The sequence below is a fragment of the Leptonychotes weddellii genome, chromosome 2 (genome assembly GCF_054177405.1).
Source record: "Leptonychotes weddellii isolate Sample4059 chromosome 2, ASM5417740v2, whole genome shotgun sequence".
Taxonomy (NCBI): domain Eukaryota; kingdom Metazoa; phylum Chordata; class Mammalia; order Carnivora; family Phocidae; genus Leptonychotes; species Leptonychotes weddellii.
In genome coordinates this window covers 144959240-144975547 of record NC_138370.1, presented here as the reverse complement: position 1 = coordinate 144975547, position 16308 = coordinate 144959240, and the positions used below count along the sequence as shown (strand labels likewise).

Below are 16308 nucleotides of genomic sequence, written 5' to 3'. Positions count from 1 at the left end.
TGCCTGACATTAGCTAGCATCTTGTATGTCTTTTTTTTTTTTTAAGATTTTATTTATTTGTCACACAGACAGAGACAGAGAGAAAACACAAGCAGGGGGAGTGGCAGGCAGAGGGAGAAGCAGACTCCCCATTGAGCAGAGAGCCCGGTGCAGGGCTCAATCCCAGGACCCAGGGATCATGACGCAAGCAGAAGGCAGATGCCTAACTGACTGAGCCACCCAGGCATCCCTTGTATGTCTGTTTAAGCCCTGTTAATACTCTTCATCTCTCTGAGTTTGGGTTTTGACATCTGTAACATGTAAAGGCTGAACTTACCCAGTGGTTACCATTGCCTCAGGCATGGCCAGCACACAGAACTTTGGTCTCTTCTCCCACATCCATCACATTTTACTCCTTAGAACTGGAACTCAGGTCTACCAGACTCAAAATCCATTTGTTATTTCCATAACTAGTCACCATGTCATCTCCACCTCATTTCACAAAGATATCTTGGAAATATTCACGATGTATCGATAGGACCCCAGGTACGCTGTTCTTCCTTTGGTTGTCCAAGCTCATCAGGCTCTTTTCAGCCTCCTGGGTTTTGTGTCTATTGTCCCTTCTTCCTGGAAGTGCTCATCTCCTTACTGTACACATGGCCATCTCCTCCCATCCTTCAGATTTGTGTTAGTCTGCTCAGGCTGCCATAACAAAATACCATAGAGAGGAAGACTTAAACAATAGAAATCAATTTACTCATATTTCTGGAGACTCTACATCCAAGATTGAGGTAACAGCAGAATTAGTTTCTGGTGAGACCACTCTCCTCAGCTTGAAGATGGTTTTTTCTTTCTGTGTCCTCACATGGCCTTTTCTCTGTGTACACACAGAGAACTCTGTTCTCTCTTCCTCTTTTTATAAGAGCAAAAGTCCTATGGGATTAGGGCCCCACATTTATGACCTCATTTAGCTTTAATTACCTCCTTAAAGGCTCTATCTCCAAATACAATCACACTAGGGGTTAGGGCTTCAACATACGAATGGCAGGGGTAGGAGCACAATTCAAACCATAATAAGGTCCCTGGTTAAGGCTCACTAGATCAACAAGTGCTGTCCTGACCTTCCCTCTCTAAATTTAATCTCTTCTGTTTTTCTCTCCCTGTACCATGTTCATTTCCTTCAATGTATATACTATTTATTTATTTATTTATACTGTTTATTTATTTAGAGACTGTTTTCACCATAATGGTATAGATAATTGCATAAGGATAAGAACCAGAGCCACAATATCCACAACTATATGTTCAGCAATAAGCCAAGGGCCTGGCACATAAGGAGCAGTCAACACACCCTATGGTTTGCTCACTCATTTATTTATTGCATCAGCATATTTTAAATCAAGATGCAAAAGAAGAATGACTCCTAACATTTACTGAACTCCTCTATGTCCCAGCAGTGTTACAGGTGTTTTACAAGCATTATCTGATTTACTCTTCACAGCATCATAAGTTGTTGCGATTTTATTTTCTAGTGGTGATGATAAGCCTTGTTTGCATTAATCATCCACAAGAGTGGAATTACTGGGTCAAAACATAATAAACATTTTTAGGCTCTTGGCAAATGTAGTTAAACTGAGTCCCAGAAAAATCTGTAATAATTTAGACTACTACAGCTAAGTGTCCACATGACCATACCTTCATAAGTATTAACATTCATTTATATCTTTGCTAATTTAGGAGTGAATGTAGTATAGAGTTGCTATTTTAGTTCATTAAATTTAATTTATTTGGTTACCGATGAATCTGAAAGCAAGATCCTTCACTGTCCACTCTACACATGTCCATGTGCCCCTGCTTCTTCATAGGAAGTTGCCTAGAAACCTCCAAGAATTCCTAAGTTTTTAGCACCGTGTTACAGAAAGATCTTATTGTGATGGGTGTATAAAATTGCTCAAAGAACTCATATTTTAGTTAACAACTTCTCTGCATAGTATTCTTCAATAACTCCTGATTACCTTCAAGATTAAGCACAAACTCCTCCTTATAGTGTATAAATCATTATATTTGCCGGCCACTGCCTGATTTCCCGGGTTATCTCTCCCCCTCCCTCCTTCACACTTCATGATCAAACAACACACAGTGGTTTTCCTTTCCATTTCTTGGCTGAAGATCTCCCCTCTCCTCTGGCCATGGTACCTTTCCCTGCTTTTCCCCTTCCTAGTTTCCTTAGCCTCACACCCTCTGACAAATGCCCATTTCTATTCATCATTATTCAACAAATTTTTATTGTATGATTTTTCTGGACCAAGATATCACCTCCTGTGTAAATACATAACTACTGACTATATTGAGTGACCTCCTTCTGGTTCCCTATAGCACTCAATTATTTCTGAATTGTAATCATCTGTCCATTTGTGTCATAGTCAAGACAATGATCTCCTTGAGGGTGTAGACCATCTTCATTTTATATTTTTAGGAACTAACACAGTGCCAGTGATAATAACACAGTACAGATGTTTAATAAATATGTTTAAGTGAATAGCTGAATAAATGACTGAGAAAATGAATTATTAACCCTGAGCAGGAAATGTAACATTTCTTCCTGGGAAATGGGAGGGAAAGAAAAAATACTAGTTGCATGTATCAGTAAGGGTTCTGTCAACAAAAGAAACAACCCAGGTATTTGATGTTGGAAGGGATATAATAGGTAGTGTTAGAACGAGGAGAGCAAAGATGGGGGGGTCCGGTGATCAGGTGTGATGTGATCAGTTAGGGTAACAAGCTAAACTGAAAAATAATTCAAACTTTTATTTACTTGCTGCCACAGTGCAAGCAAGGGACAAAAGGAGACACTGGCTTCCCAGTATTCTATTTCTCCCCATGAAATGGCACAGGCCAGGGGTCAGGTGGATGTGGTCAGGATGGCAGGGATCATATCACTACTGAGAAGTCCTGAACAAAAGGCTCTACCTCTTTATGGATCCATTAGCTGGCAGGTAGGACTCAGGGAAGAGCCAGCAGGAAGAGTCAGGGAAGGTCTGGGAAGTACAGAGATCCCCTAGGCCTCCTGATGAAGTGGTCTCCAATGTGCACATGAACATGGTTGGCCCAGAGGAGCCTGACTCCTTGACTATCCTTCCCTCCAAAGAACTTCAGTGCCCTGGTTATGCAACAAGTCTGCTAAGATGAGGGCAGCTTCCCCCTGCTCGGCAAAGCCTTGTAGTTGCCTGTGGTCCAGCCTGAACAATCATGTAGGATTTTGGTCTGGAACTGGGTACCTAACAGGGAGGCCTCTAGAATTCAAGAGTTCAATTTATATGGGAATTGTGGGAAAATGCCAGTGATAATCTCCACTGCCTGTAGAATCAAATTGGATGACTGATGAGAGAATACCCTGAAGGTGGGAAAACCTCATATAGATCTTCCTCAACTTATGATGGAGTTATGTCCTGATAAACCCTTCATAAGATGAAAATATCATAAGTTGAAAATACACTTAATATACCTAACCCATCTGACATGATAGCTTAACCTAGCCTACCTTACATGTGCTTAGAACACTTGCGTTAGCCTACACTTTGGCAAAATCATGCAACAGTGCTCAGTATCTCACGTAAGTTATTGAGCATTGTACTAAAAGTGAAAACCAGAATGGTGATATATGGGTACAGAATGGTTGTAAGCATATAGTTGTTTACCCTCATGATCACATAGCTGACTGGGGGCTGCATCTTGATACCATTGCCCATCATCAGAGCGTATCAGACTGTACGAATATTGCTAGCCTGGGAAGATCAAAATTCAAACTTTGAAGGACAGTTTCTACTGAATGAGTATCACTTTCACATTCTCTTAAAGTCGAAAAATCATAAATCAAACCATCCTACATTGGGGACCATCTGTATTCGCCTTCTGACAAAGCTCATGTTTGCCCACCACTGCCTAGGATAAATGATGATTTCTGCTTCTCTTCAGACAGCTACATCTTGCATAAAAGACTTACTGGAATCTTACCTGGAATATTCTTGGTGGAAGTTCGGTAAATTTAATTCCAAGGTTACTAACCCATGTGATTCCAAGTAACACACGCAAAGGGAATAATGATCCTGAGTTGTCTATAAACAAGCCTACACAGTACATAAAACAGAGAGTATGGGGATGGCAGGGGAAGGAATATTCTTGCCAGACAGACTCAATATAATTTAAAGTATCAGTAGCAAAATTGGGAAGGTGTGGCATTGGAGTGGGTAACTACCAGACAACAACAATGACCACTGAAGGAAACTAAAAGGAATGGGACAGTGGGATGGTCAGGAACTGTCCCAACGATAACCTTAAAATATGAAGAGCTAATTCATAGATACCAAGAAAATTATAAAGTGAAAAATTTGAGTCTTACTAATAATCAAAGAAATACACACAAATTTTGGTCACTTAAATTAACAAAACCTTTTAGATGCTCTCAGTATGACTTCTACACATGTCACTCAGTGTTCTGAATGCAGGACAAAACAGTTGTTACTTCCACTGTTACTGGTATCTACTGGTCTCAATTTTCTCCAAGATGGTTTGTCAAAGTATATTAAGAACTTCAGAACTGTTTTTTGTTTGTTTGTTTGTTTGTTTTTTACTTTAGCTCCTAAGTTCTATTTTTAGGAATTCATTCTAGAGAAAAAAGTTTGAGTTGCTGGTCACTAACAACCTAAATATCCACCAGGAAGGGAAAGTTAAACTAAATTGTAATATGTCTCAAAGGGAGAATGTTATGAAATTAAATTTTGAATATTGGAAATAAATTTCATGGACTATAGACTAAGAGCATTTTATAATGTTAAGGGACATTTTGTAAAAATAATGTGCACCTTTTGCGTTTTGCCTACATAGCAATGAGGAAAAGCACCAAAATCTTAATAGCAGTTCTTCTGTGTGATATTATAGGTCCTTTTTCTTTCCACAGTTTGTTGTTTATTTTTATAAGTTGTATAATAAACATGTTTTACTTTTATAAAAATTGAGTTGCTTTGAGAACCCATTTGATATTTGAGTTTATAAACTTGAAATCAAACTAATCAATGTAGTATGTGTGATTCTCCAGTTTTCAAGCCACTCCCACAAGACCAAGTAAGAAATTAGGAAACCAGAAGTTTATAATAATCCAACACTGTTTGCAACGAAGCAAAACAAGTTGACGGAAGGTGCAGAGGGCTATGGGAGTTGAGTGTGAGACACCATGATATCTGGCCTGGATAGAAACAAAAGTGAAGTGTCTTGGGATGGGAAAAAAATACCGAAATAAAAAAGGAAAGAATGAAGAATGAAGAATAGATGATGCTAAAGAAATTTTTCTTTTGAGATTAAACAATTCAAGTAAACAGTAAAGTCCAGAGTGTGATTGTAGTAGTAAGACACTTGACAGAGGAGAAATAAAGTCTAGGGCAGTGATCGAGGACCTCAGAAGGTGGGTGCAGGACAAACCATCTACAGGATATGCAGGTCCCTTGAGAAAAGAGCAGGACACAATAAGGATCCCAAATCCTCAGTGGATATAACAGGGTCCCCTGGAGGAGAGAGTCACAAGAAAGAGGGTTAAGGCATGGCCTGAGAAGCATGTAGGAAGTGACAGTGGGGACAAGATGAGAATTGTAGTACTCCCTCCATGTTTGGAGTTCTCAGAATTCCGTTTTTAACTAAAAAAACAAAAAAAATCCACAAAATTTAAAAAACCAAAACAAAAAAAAAACCCTCAACACTTTGATTTTTAACATTTTTAATTATCATCACTCCTTAAAAAATTTGTTCAGATGTAACCAGTTTTCCTGTGGTACCTTTATGATTACTTAGCTTCTGAAGGAGAAGAGGTTATAGTATCAGTTAATTTACTTCCCAGCTATCATTACAATGATTAATGACTGGCCATAGAGAAGAGTGTGCTTTTAATTTTTTTTCTCATTAAAATTGTGCAAGGAATGTTGACAGTACCAATTGTACCTTAACAGGCATTTCAGGTTCAAGAATATTTGAGAAATAGTCTGTGGATGGTTGCTCCAGTGAATAGATTTCAAATTATGTGAAATTGGTTTTATGTGAAAAGTGCAAGAGTTTGTCCTAAAAACACATTAATTTTATTAGATTGTTTAGAGGTTTGGAGTTCCCTTTGGACAGCGCCAGCTAACTTCTTGGGTAAGGACAGAAGACGAGACTGCTTTCATTGCCTCCTCTATGTACTGGGCTGGTGCAAAATAATTCTCTAAGGTGATGGTAATCCATCCATTCTGAAGGTGGTAAAATGGGGGTGGGGCCTTCAATGAAGGCAAATGAGCACAGAGGTGGTTGTGACCTCAAAGGACAGCGATCAGGGAGGGACAGCCCTTTTAGTTTGAGCTCTCATCAACATATTCTCAAGGTGGTAGCTCTATGTCCAAGACATCTTCATCACTAAGATTTCTGGACTTCAGTGCTCCTCCGTGTAGTGTCTTATTCCAACAGAGAAGCCTGAACTTCTTGAACAGTGGAGCAAGGCTTTAAGAGCCAGGAAGCAGAAGCAGCCAGCCCTCCTAAGGGTTGGGCTCAGAACCACGATGGTCCTTTCCACCATAAGTCGCAAGCAGCCCAGATTCAAGAAGGGCGTAGCACATGTGTATAGAGAGGGAAGGAATCGTTGGCAGTGGCCATATTTCCTGACAGAGCCTACACGTGGCGGAGGGGTGCGGGGGGGGTGTGTGTCATACGGAGTATGGAAAATTGTTGTTCTTAGCAGGTTGAGGAAGAAATTAGAAAATTACTTGGATAAACGGATGGTATGATAGAAACAAGCACTGATCTTGTGGTGCATAAAATGATAAAAGGATATAAAAATGATGAGACATGGAGAGTGTTGTAGACTGAATTGTGCTCCCCTCACCCCAATTTGTATGTTGCAGGGCTAATCTCCAGTACTTCAGAATATGACTGTTGTTGTGGGTAGGGCCTTTAAAGGGATAAGTAAGGTAAAATGAGGTCATATTGGTGGGCCCTAATCCAGTAGGATGGGTGCCCTTGTATGAAGTGGATATTAAGACTTAGTAAACAGACCAAGGAAAGAATACGTGAAGACACAGGAGGAGGCAGCCACCTGCAAACCCATCACAGAGGTCTCAGAAGAAACCGAACTTGCGATCACCTTGATCTTAGACTTAAGACACCCAGTCTGTGGTACTTTGTGATAGCAACCCTAGCAAAGCAATGCAATTAGTATCTTCAAGACTCTTAGCTCCACTGAAGCTGTAGACAAATAAAGAGGCATTTCTAATGCCCACCACAGGAGTGGACACACAGGATGCCATGGGAACACATTAAAAAGGCACTATATTCTCTTACTTTATATTTTTCATTAGCATAAATGCTCATTGCTTTTTCTTTTTTTTTTTTTTAAGATTTTATTTATCTATTTGAGACTGAGAGAGAGCATACCAATTGGGGGGAGGGGCAGATTCCCTGCTGAGCGGGGAGCCCAACGTGGGGCTCGATCCCAGGACCCCGAGATCATGACCTGAGCCAAAGGCAGATGTGTAACCAACTGAACCACCCGGGTGCCCCCTCACTGTTTTTTCTGATGATAAAATGAGACATTCTATATAAAACACTGAAATATAGTAGATGCCCACCATGTATTAGTTCTTTAGATACTTTCTTCCAGCCTATTGTATACATACATAATGTTTCTTCTTTTTCTACCACAGGGAAGGGAAATAAAAGTAGAAAACCAGAGTGGAAGAATCTGAAACAACAACAATAGCAAACCCAAACAACTGCACTGGCCTATCCTTTGGGCAGCACACACGGAGCTGGGGGGGCAGCCTGGTATTAGCAGCTCTGGGTCATTTAAGAGAGAAGCCTCTCACTACCAATGGCTGCTGGTTCTGAAGTTCTGTGAGCTTGTGCACATGATCCATAACATTTCTGGTGATAATTTAAAAATATTCTGGATTAGTTCATTCTGCTCAAGAAGAATCTTCTCAAGATGAAACTATAATTGAGAGCAAAGATCAGTAAATAGAATTTTTCATTATTCTAAAATAATAATCTATGAAAATATGTTTAAATATTAATAGCTATTTAAGGAAGCTATTTTATTATCAAAGCTTATACATGATAAAAGGTTTATTGAACAGTTTATGCTGAAGGGAATTTAACATGGGAAATCTTGGAAGTGGTATTTCTAATAGGATAAGGAAGCATTAATGCATATCGGGGAGGAGTTATTTATATTTCTGATTGATTATTTTAATTAAGCATTATTTCTTAATAGCACTCATGACTCAGGGCAGATAAATAAGGCAAGTATAAGTTATAGGTGTGCAAAGTATTACACCTGGCTCTATGGTTCCTTGCAGCGAGACAGACCAAGGGTCATATCCAAATAGCTATAAAATAAATGCTTTTGTAGTCAGTGTTTCCAGAAATAATGCTAGGAATAAAAATATCCTTGCATATTCTGGGGCGCCTGGGTGGCTTAGTCGTTAAGCGTCTGCCTTCGGCTCGGGTCATGAACGCGGGGTCCTGGGATCGAGCCCCGCATCGGGCTCCCCGCTCAGTGGGAAGCCTGCTTCTCCTTCTCCCTCTGCTCATGCTCTCGCTCTCTCAAATAAATAAACCTTTAAAAAAAAATATATCCTTGCATATTCTATATATTTTTGGGACTCTCTCCAGCAGTCTCTCTGGGAGAATGAAGAATATCAAACATAAAAACACTAAATAGCATTTTGAGGCCTCTGCAAATAATCATTCTGAGAGAATCCAAGAAATATGGAAAGATGCTGTAAAAGTTCCTCTAATACCCTTTTGACACAAGGACAGTCTTGCTTGTGCTTGTACTGGCTTCTCTCTCATCCCCGCCTGCCGGTTCAACAAAAGACCCTTGGAGGGAAGTTCCGAATGGCCATTTATCCACGTGGCCCACACTTTTTATTAAATAAGGATAAATTCTATAGTTGCCACATTTTCCAAAAGCAAGACAAACTGCAGTGCCTATTTCGGTGGTGAGCTCACTGCTGCTAGTTATAGGCAGCAACTGAGGTTGTGTGTGCCTTTCACTAGGTCACCAGGGAGGCCCTGCCAGGATCTGCCCTTGCTTGCTGTTCTGTCGCACTCCTTCTGCCCCTGCTTGAATCTGACCCGTCTGTTTCAATGAGCACTTTCAATTGTCCCTCTGCCTTTGTTACCAGTTTATCAGGATTCCAAGCGCTAACCAACAGGATCTAACTGGCTGATCCTGGTTCACTTGCCACTAGGGGTCAGGGGTCGGAGAGAAAGGATAGAACTCCTGCTTTGGTTTCTGCTCTGGCAGATTGGGGGCAGATGGGGGGTATCTTGAACATAAGAAAGAGGTTTAGATGCAGGGTAGACAAATAATTAAACTTCAATGAAGACCTTTATTTCAAATTTGTAAAATTGTGTTAACATTTCTAGTAACACTTAAAAAAGAGTTTAGCTAGCCTTGACATGATCCCCTCACCAATTGCATTACTATGTCAAAACAATTGTTTCCCACTACGTATGTATATCAATTAAGGTCATTATCCTTTACTCATAATTTTATTCATGATATAATGGAAAAGCAAATAGTCTTTCTTAAAAGCTCATCCTAGAGGATCTATTAGAGCCGGGGCAAGTTTCCATTTACTGAGTAATTACTATGTTCCTGGCTGGCACTAGGCTATGTAATTTATATGCAGCATCTTATTTAGACTTCGTAAGGACCTTGCAAACTCTGCATCATTGACTTCATTTTCTGTGTGAAAAAGTCACCAAGCTGTCTATGTGCAGAACCCAGGACCAGAATCTAGGATTCCCTCCTTCCCTCCCTTTCTCTTCTTCCTTCCTTCCTACCTTCCTTCCTTCCTTCCTTCCTTCCATCCTTCCCTCCTCCCTTCCTTCCTTCCTTCCTTCCCTCCTTCCTTCCTTTTTTCCTTCCCACCTTCCTCCTTTCCTTCCTCTTCTCTTCCCCCTCCCTTCCTCCCCTTCCTTCCTTCCCTCCTTCCTTCCTTCCTTCCTTCTTTCTTTCTTCTTTCCTTCCTTCTTCTTTCTCTGACATCAAAGTCCTTATACATAATATTTTCACCACTTTGCATGGCTAATTAGCAGTGTAAAAGCCCATGAATCCTACCTTCATTAAAAAATCTACTTTTTTTTCTGAAAATATGTACTTAGCCACCATCATCAGAGATTCTCTGTGATGTAGCCTGATTGGTTTTTAAACTTAAAAAAAATAATAATAATTCCCAACTTCCACTTAGAAATGAAAATGGATTTGAAAAGCTATGGATCCTTGACTGTGTCACTGAGAAATGGTACAGAACATACAGTGCTCTAAGAAAAAGAGGAGTGGGAGATGGTCAATGTGGTCTCACAGTTGGCATTCTTCACTGGGAACCAGAGCAGAATAGGAAAACATCTGTCCTCAAATGTTGCAAAGGCCACTGCCCTAGTTAAACTGTTGTGAACTGGGGCACTTGAGTCTAACTAATTCAGGACTTTTATTTTCAGCACATGTCCCCAATCATTCCTGTAGAAATGAAGGCCATTTCTTGACTCCAAATGTGCCATTTACCCTTAGTACACAATCTGTAACTTTTATCCAACCAGTAAAGACAGAAAAGTGAAAAAAATGTCACTTTCTCAGATGAAAGAAGTTGAAAACATTTGAGGAAAGGGAAAGGGAAAAGGGTTGTCAGAGTGTGTAAAACCAAAGACATATATTTCTAGTTGTGTACCCTAATTATGCTTCCTTTCACTTTATCACTTATTCTGTAATATACTCCACTGAACATAAATAAATTTCACCACTTATTAGAAAAGAAAAGTATCTCTATTCCATACAAATCTATATAATACACTCATTATAACTTGGAATGGAGAAGAGGCCTATATTTTGTGAGATTTTCCTATCTAAATGATAACGAGATCTGAATATGCATAGCTTATTCCAACTAGAGTTCAGAAATTGGCCCAGGAGTCATGAAGGCAACATTTTAGTCCTTTTAGACATTCTAGATTCTTCTTCTATACTGTTATTCTCCATCAGGTAAAGCTTTTTGGCTCTATCTAGCATTGACCAAGGTTGAAGGGAAAGGATAAATCTGAGTAGAATAAATAGTAGACATGTTGGTGGCCATGAAGATGTAATGAGGGGTTTTGCTCAGTAATAGGCAGTGTTATGTTGTGGTTATGGACTCTGGAGTCAGACTTCCCTGATTCAAATCCTTGTAGTTGGTTAAATAACCTTGAGCAAGGAATTTTGCCTTTTAGTAATTCAGTAGCCTCATCTGTAAAATGGAGGTGATGATAAGAACACTTCATAAAGTTACTGTGAAGATAAAGTGAGTTAATAATGTAAAGCATCCAGGTCAACCCATAATAATTCCTCAGTAAATATCAAAGTTATGAGAATTTAATACATGTATTTTCTCATGATTCTTCAAAATTATTTTTCTATCATTACCTAACATTCGACCATAGAGATGAAAAATAATTGACTTAACTCACTGCCTATTGTAATAAATTTTTACTTTATTTCTGATTTTTCATGGCTATATATTTGCTTATTTTTTTCAGATTAACCTTAAAATCACTTTGCCAACTTCCAAGAAAAATACTCCTGGAATTTTAATTGGAATTAAATATATTTATATTTATGTATATGTATATGTATATACATATATACATATATATGTATATAAATATACATTTATTTGGGGGATGTTCTTTTACAAAGTTCAATTTCTTGTCCTGGGCTATAGTATATCCATCTGCATATTCTAGTCTTCCTAAAAAAGTGAATCTAGTATTTTGTAATTATTTTCATAGAAATCATCCATATTTATTTTTACATTAATTCTTTTTTTATTAAAGATTTTTATTTATTTATTTGACAGAGAGAGACACAGTGAGAAAGGGAACACAAGCAGAGGACCCCTTACATTAATTCTTATGTATTTCATAATTTTGCTATTAGAAACTATTAAATAGAATTTATTCTTTTTTTTTTCACCATATCATTATTTTTAATGTCCAGCATTTACAATACGAGGGCCAGAGCTTTCTCCCCAACTCAAGTTTATAAATTCTAAATTGGTTTGTGAGGCCAATAGGGATACTTCTTCTTGTCTAATTTGGTTTCTGGGAAGACTTCATTCAGGTCCTCAATGGTCATCTGATCAAATGGAATTATGTTCCTCAGCTTCTCCAGCTCTTTTTCATATTCCTCAATCCTGGCCTTTGAGACAAAAACTTGGCACAACTTTTCACATCTTCTTTTTCTTCAGCATCCACCTGAACAGTATATTTATCCTCTGGCACAGGAACCTTCAGGGCATTAAACTTCTTCTCAAAGTCATCTACCAAACCAGCCTTCACCACATTGGCCTTGTAGTAAGCCCATTCGGTAGCCGGTGGTTTCTCAGGGAGAGTAGCCAACCTGGAGGTAAGTGTCTCATTCCAGGATTTCAGGGAGTTAGCAATGACCTTCTGGTTTTGGGGTATGATCTCCCCAAAAGCTACCCAGTCAATGGTTTTTAGAGCAAGTTTTCACGCAGCCATGTTGAGATCCTTCACCGACCCCCTTAAATAGAATTTATTCTTATGTGTTACTATTATGAAATATTTAGTACTTTGTTTATGTGGATATTTATATGGAGGTTATAATTTTTCATAGTAAAAACATCAAACCTTTTCTGTGTATTACTATTTCTATGCATAGAAAATGTCAGCTTACATCCTGAATTTAGAGCAATTTTTACCTATAATTTATTTTATGTAAAAGCACTTTTGAAAGGTAAAAATTTTAAGTCTATCATGTAAATGCATAGCTAAACAATCGGATGATTTTATAAATAAATCACTTAAACAAACAGCACTGGTGCTTCATGTCTCTTAAAGAGTTGGTAAGGTCATCTCAGTGCAAATAGAGCAAGATTTTAAGAAAATTCCATGCTTCACTAACAGGCCCATTAATGGGTTAGAAACTACAGAAGTCCAACATTTACTAAAGTCCCACCTTCTTTTCTACACATTCCTACCTTAGTATTCTTCTCATACTTTTGTAATTGTCTTATTTATTGTCTATTTTCCCCCCATTGCCATTGTAATTTCTATTAGGGCTGTAACCTTGGTTGTCTTGTTTACTACAACAATCAATAGCAAACCACAGCCTTATTCATTAATTCATTCATTCAATCAATACATATTAACCTGCTATTTTTTGTCAGGAACTGTTGTATATAGACAAAGTCTCTGGCCTCAAAGTGTTTAGAGATGGAAAACAAAGAAACAAATAACATAATTTCAGGTAATTGTAAGAACTCTGGGAGTGTAAGGCAATACCATAGATTGAGCAAAGTGAGGAGAGGTACTGTTTCAGAAAGAATAGCCAGTAAAGGCCTCTCTAAGGAGGTAAAATATGAACAGAGACCTGACTAATATGAAAGATTTGGAGGAAGAATTTTGCAGGTAGACTGAATGGCTGTAAAGATCTTGAGGTGGATAAATTTAGTGGCCTAAGAAGTAGCAGTAAAACCAGGGAACATGGGAGAGAATGGAAGGAGATTAGGTCAGGAAGGCAAAACATGGTCGGATCATTCAGTCAAGGCCTTCTTCTCTCCAGCAGTGCTTTTCAAGATTTGTTGTGCGTACAAATCATCTAAGATCTTGTTAAAACACAGACTCTGACTCAGTTAGTCTGGGGCAAGGGTTGAGATTCTGAATTTCTAGTAGTCTTCCAGAGGATGCTATTGCTGTTGTTCTGAGGACCACTCTTTGAATAATAAGTTTCTGAGCTATGAAAAGGTGGTTGAATTTTATTGTAAATGTGAATGAAAGCCATTAAAGGGCCCTGGACTTGGAATAACACAGCTGATTTACATTTTTCAAGGATCATAAAGGTTGTGTGTGTAGAAAAGCCTACTGGGGAGAAAGTGTGGAAGCTGGAAACCAATAAGAAGATTGCTTCAGTTAGACAACAGATGATAATGGCTTGAAGGAGCATTGGCAATGAAAGAACTCATGAGACATGGTCAAATTTGGGATACATTTTGATTATTTTGATTATAGAGTCAACAGGATGTTCTGATGGATCAGATGTTGGAAGTAAAAGTAAGAATGATGAAGACAGACTACTAGTTTTTAGACTGAGCAACTGGGTGACTTGTGGTTCGTGTCCAGAGCTTAGGGGAGATTGCTGGATGGGAGATAGAAATTTGGGAGCCATTAGATTTTAAAGCTATGCAATTAAATGCGCTCATCTAGTAAGTGAGTATATACAGAAGAGATTTGAGATTGAGGAAAGGAAGAAAGCCCAATCAGAGAGTTGAGAAGGAGCCATCAGTGAGACAGTAAAAAAAAAAAAAAAGTGTGCGATGTCCCAGAAGTCTAGTGAAGTGTTTCAGCACAGGGGTTAGTGAGGAGGGTAATCAAATACCTGTGAGAGTTCAAATAAAATGAATGACTGAGAATTGACAATTGGACTTAGCCAGATGTGGAGGTTATTGCTGATTTGGCAAAGGTGGCCTCGATGAATAGGATAATGAATCTTGGCTGGACTGTAAAAAAAAAAAAAGAGAGAATGGATGGTGATAAAGTGGAGGCAGAGACAATAGACACCTGTTTCAAAGATTTTTGTTACAGAAATGGGCCCTAACTGGAAAGTGACGGTGAATCAAAGAATTTTTATTTTCAGATAGGAGATAATGAAACGTGTTTATGTTCTGATTATGAGTGACAGGTGTGATATTGCGATTTATAGTATGAAATATACATTTGGTCTTCAACCCTGTTTCTGGTACAAAACTCCTAAAACCCTTGAAATTTCCTAACGTGTTTTGTTATGTTAATGAGGTGACTTTTGGAAAACCCCTAAGGCCGGGGCTGGATGCCAAGGGAACCAAGAGTTGAACTTTTAGTCCCACTCCCCAACCTCCTGGAAGGAAAGAGAGGCTGGAGATTGAATTCAATCAGCAATGGCCAATGATTAATTAATCGTGTTTATGTAACCCTCCATAAAAACTCAAAAGGACCAGGAAGCTTCTGGGTTGGTGAACATGGGGAGTTACTGGGAGAATGCCGCGCCTAGAGAAGGCACAGGAGCTCTGTGTCCTTTCCCCATACTTTGCATCTCTTCCTCTGGGTGTTCCTCAGTTACATCCTTTTATAATAAACTGACAATCTGTTAAGTAAAATGTTTCTCTGAGTTCTATGAGCTTCCCTAGCAAATTAATTAAACCCAAGGAAGAGGTCATTGGAACCTTCAATCTATAACTGGTTGGTCAGAAGTACAGGTGATAAACTGGACTTGCAATTGGCATCTGAAATGGGGACCAAGAGTGGACTTGTGGACTGAGCCCTTAACCTGTGGGATCTGAACTATATCCAGGTGGATAGTATCAGAACAGAGTCAAATTGGAAGGCATCCAGCTGGTGTTGGAGCATTGCTTGGTGGTGTGGGAAAACCCCCTACACATTGGAATTGGAATCAGAATTTATATAGATCAAGAGGAAAATATTAGTTATATAGGTGGAAGGGCCGGCTCTGAAGAGACGGTGTCAGGAGGGAATGCAGAATACTCTTGTGTGTGTGTATACATCCACCCACACACACACACATGCATACATATATATATATATGTATATATATTCTGTTGGTGGGAAGATGCAGCACTTATCTTCTGGATGCTTTAATTTTTCAATAAAGTGCAAAGAAAGGTCATCAACCAACAGTGAGAAATGCGGGAGGAGTATTGAAGATTTGAGCAGTGAAGAAGTGGTGTGATATAATCATCTCAGAAGGTGTGGAAGCAAGTTCAGTAGGATAATGTCGTAGGATTCAAAAGGCAGAACTGTGGAGCCATTTAAGATATAGTAATATAATTAAAGTGAAACAAGTGGGATTTCCTCTCATCACATGTGTATGTTTAGAGAGCAAACGGTAAGGTTACTGAGGACATATGAAAGAAAGAAATTATAATAATGAATCATGGCATCTAAACCTAGAAAGAAGCCTTGAAAAGTGGTGAGTTAATGCATTGTTCAAACGGGACAAAAGAACAGTTGTTATAGTAAATGAACTGAAAAACAGGAAGTTCATTGAGTTCTCAGGTAAATAAAACCCTGTGTAACCTTCCCCTGCAATCCTTCAAGATGCTGGACGGGGTGACCTTAATCATGTAATGTAGCTTGAGTTGTCATGAATGTTTCTCAAAAGGCTCACCATTGATTTACTTTACACAGTCATCATGTGAATTTACTTACTTACAATTTCTTAAAAATAGATCCATTCAGAAAAGCAGGGTACAGCAGCAG

The 16308-nt window shown here is 38.8% G+C and overlaps 1 pseudogene; it reads right to left on the bottom strand.

Annotated features, from left to right (window-relative positions):
- Positions 1-12073: 12073 nt before the first annotated feature.
- Positions 12074-12555, bottom strand: LOC102738433 (ATP synthase peripheral stalk subunit d, mitochondrial pseudogene; annotated as a pseudogene).
- Between the last annotated feature and the right edge of the window lie 3753 nt (positions 12556-16308).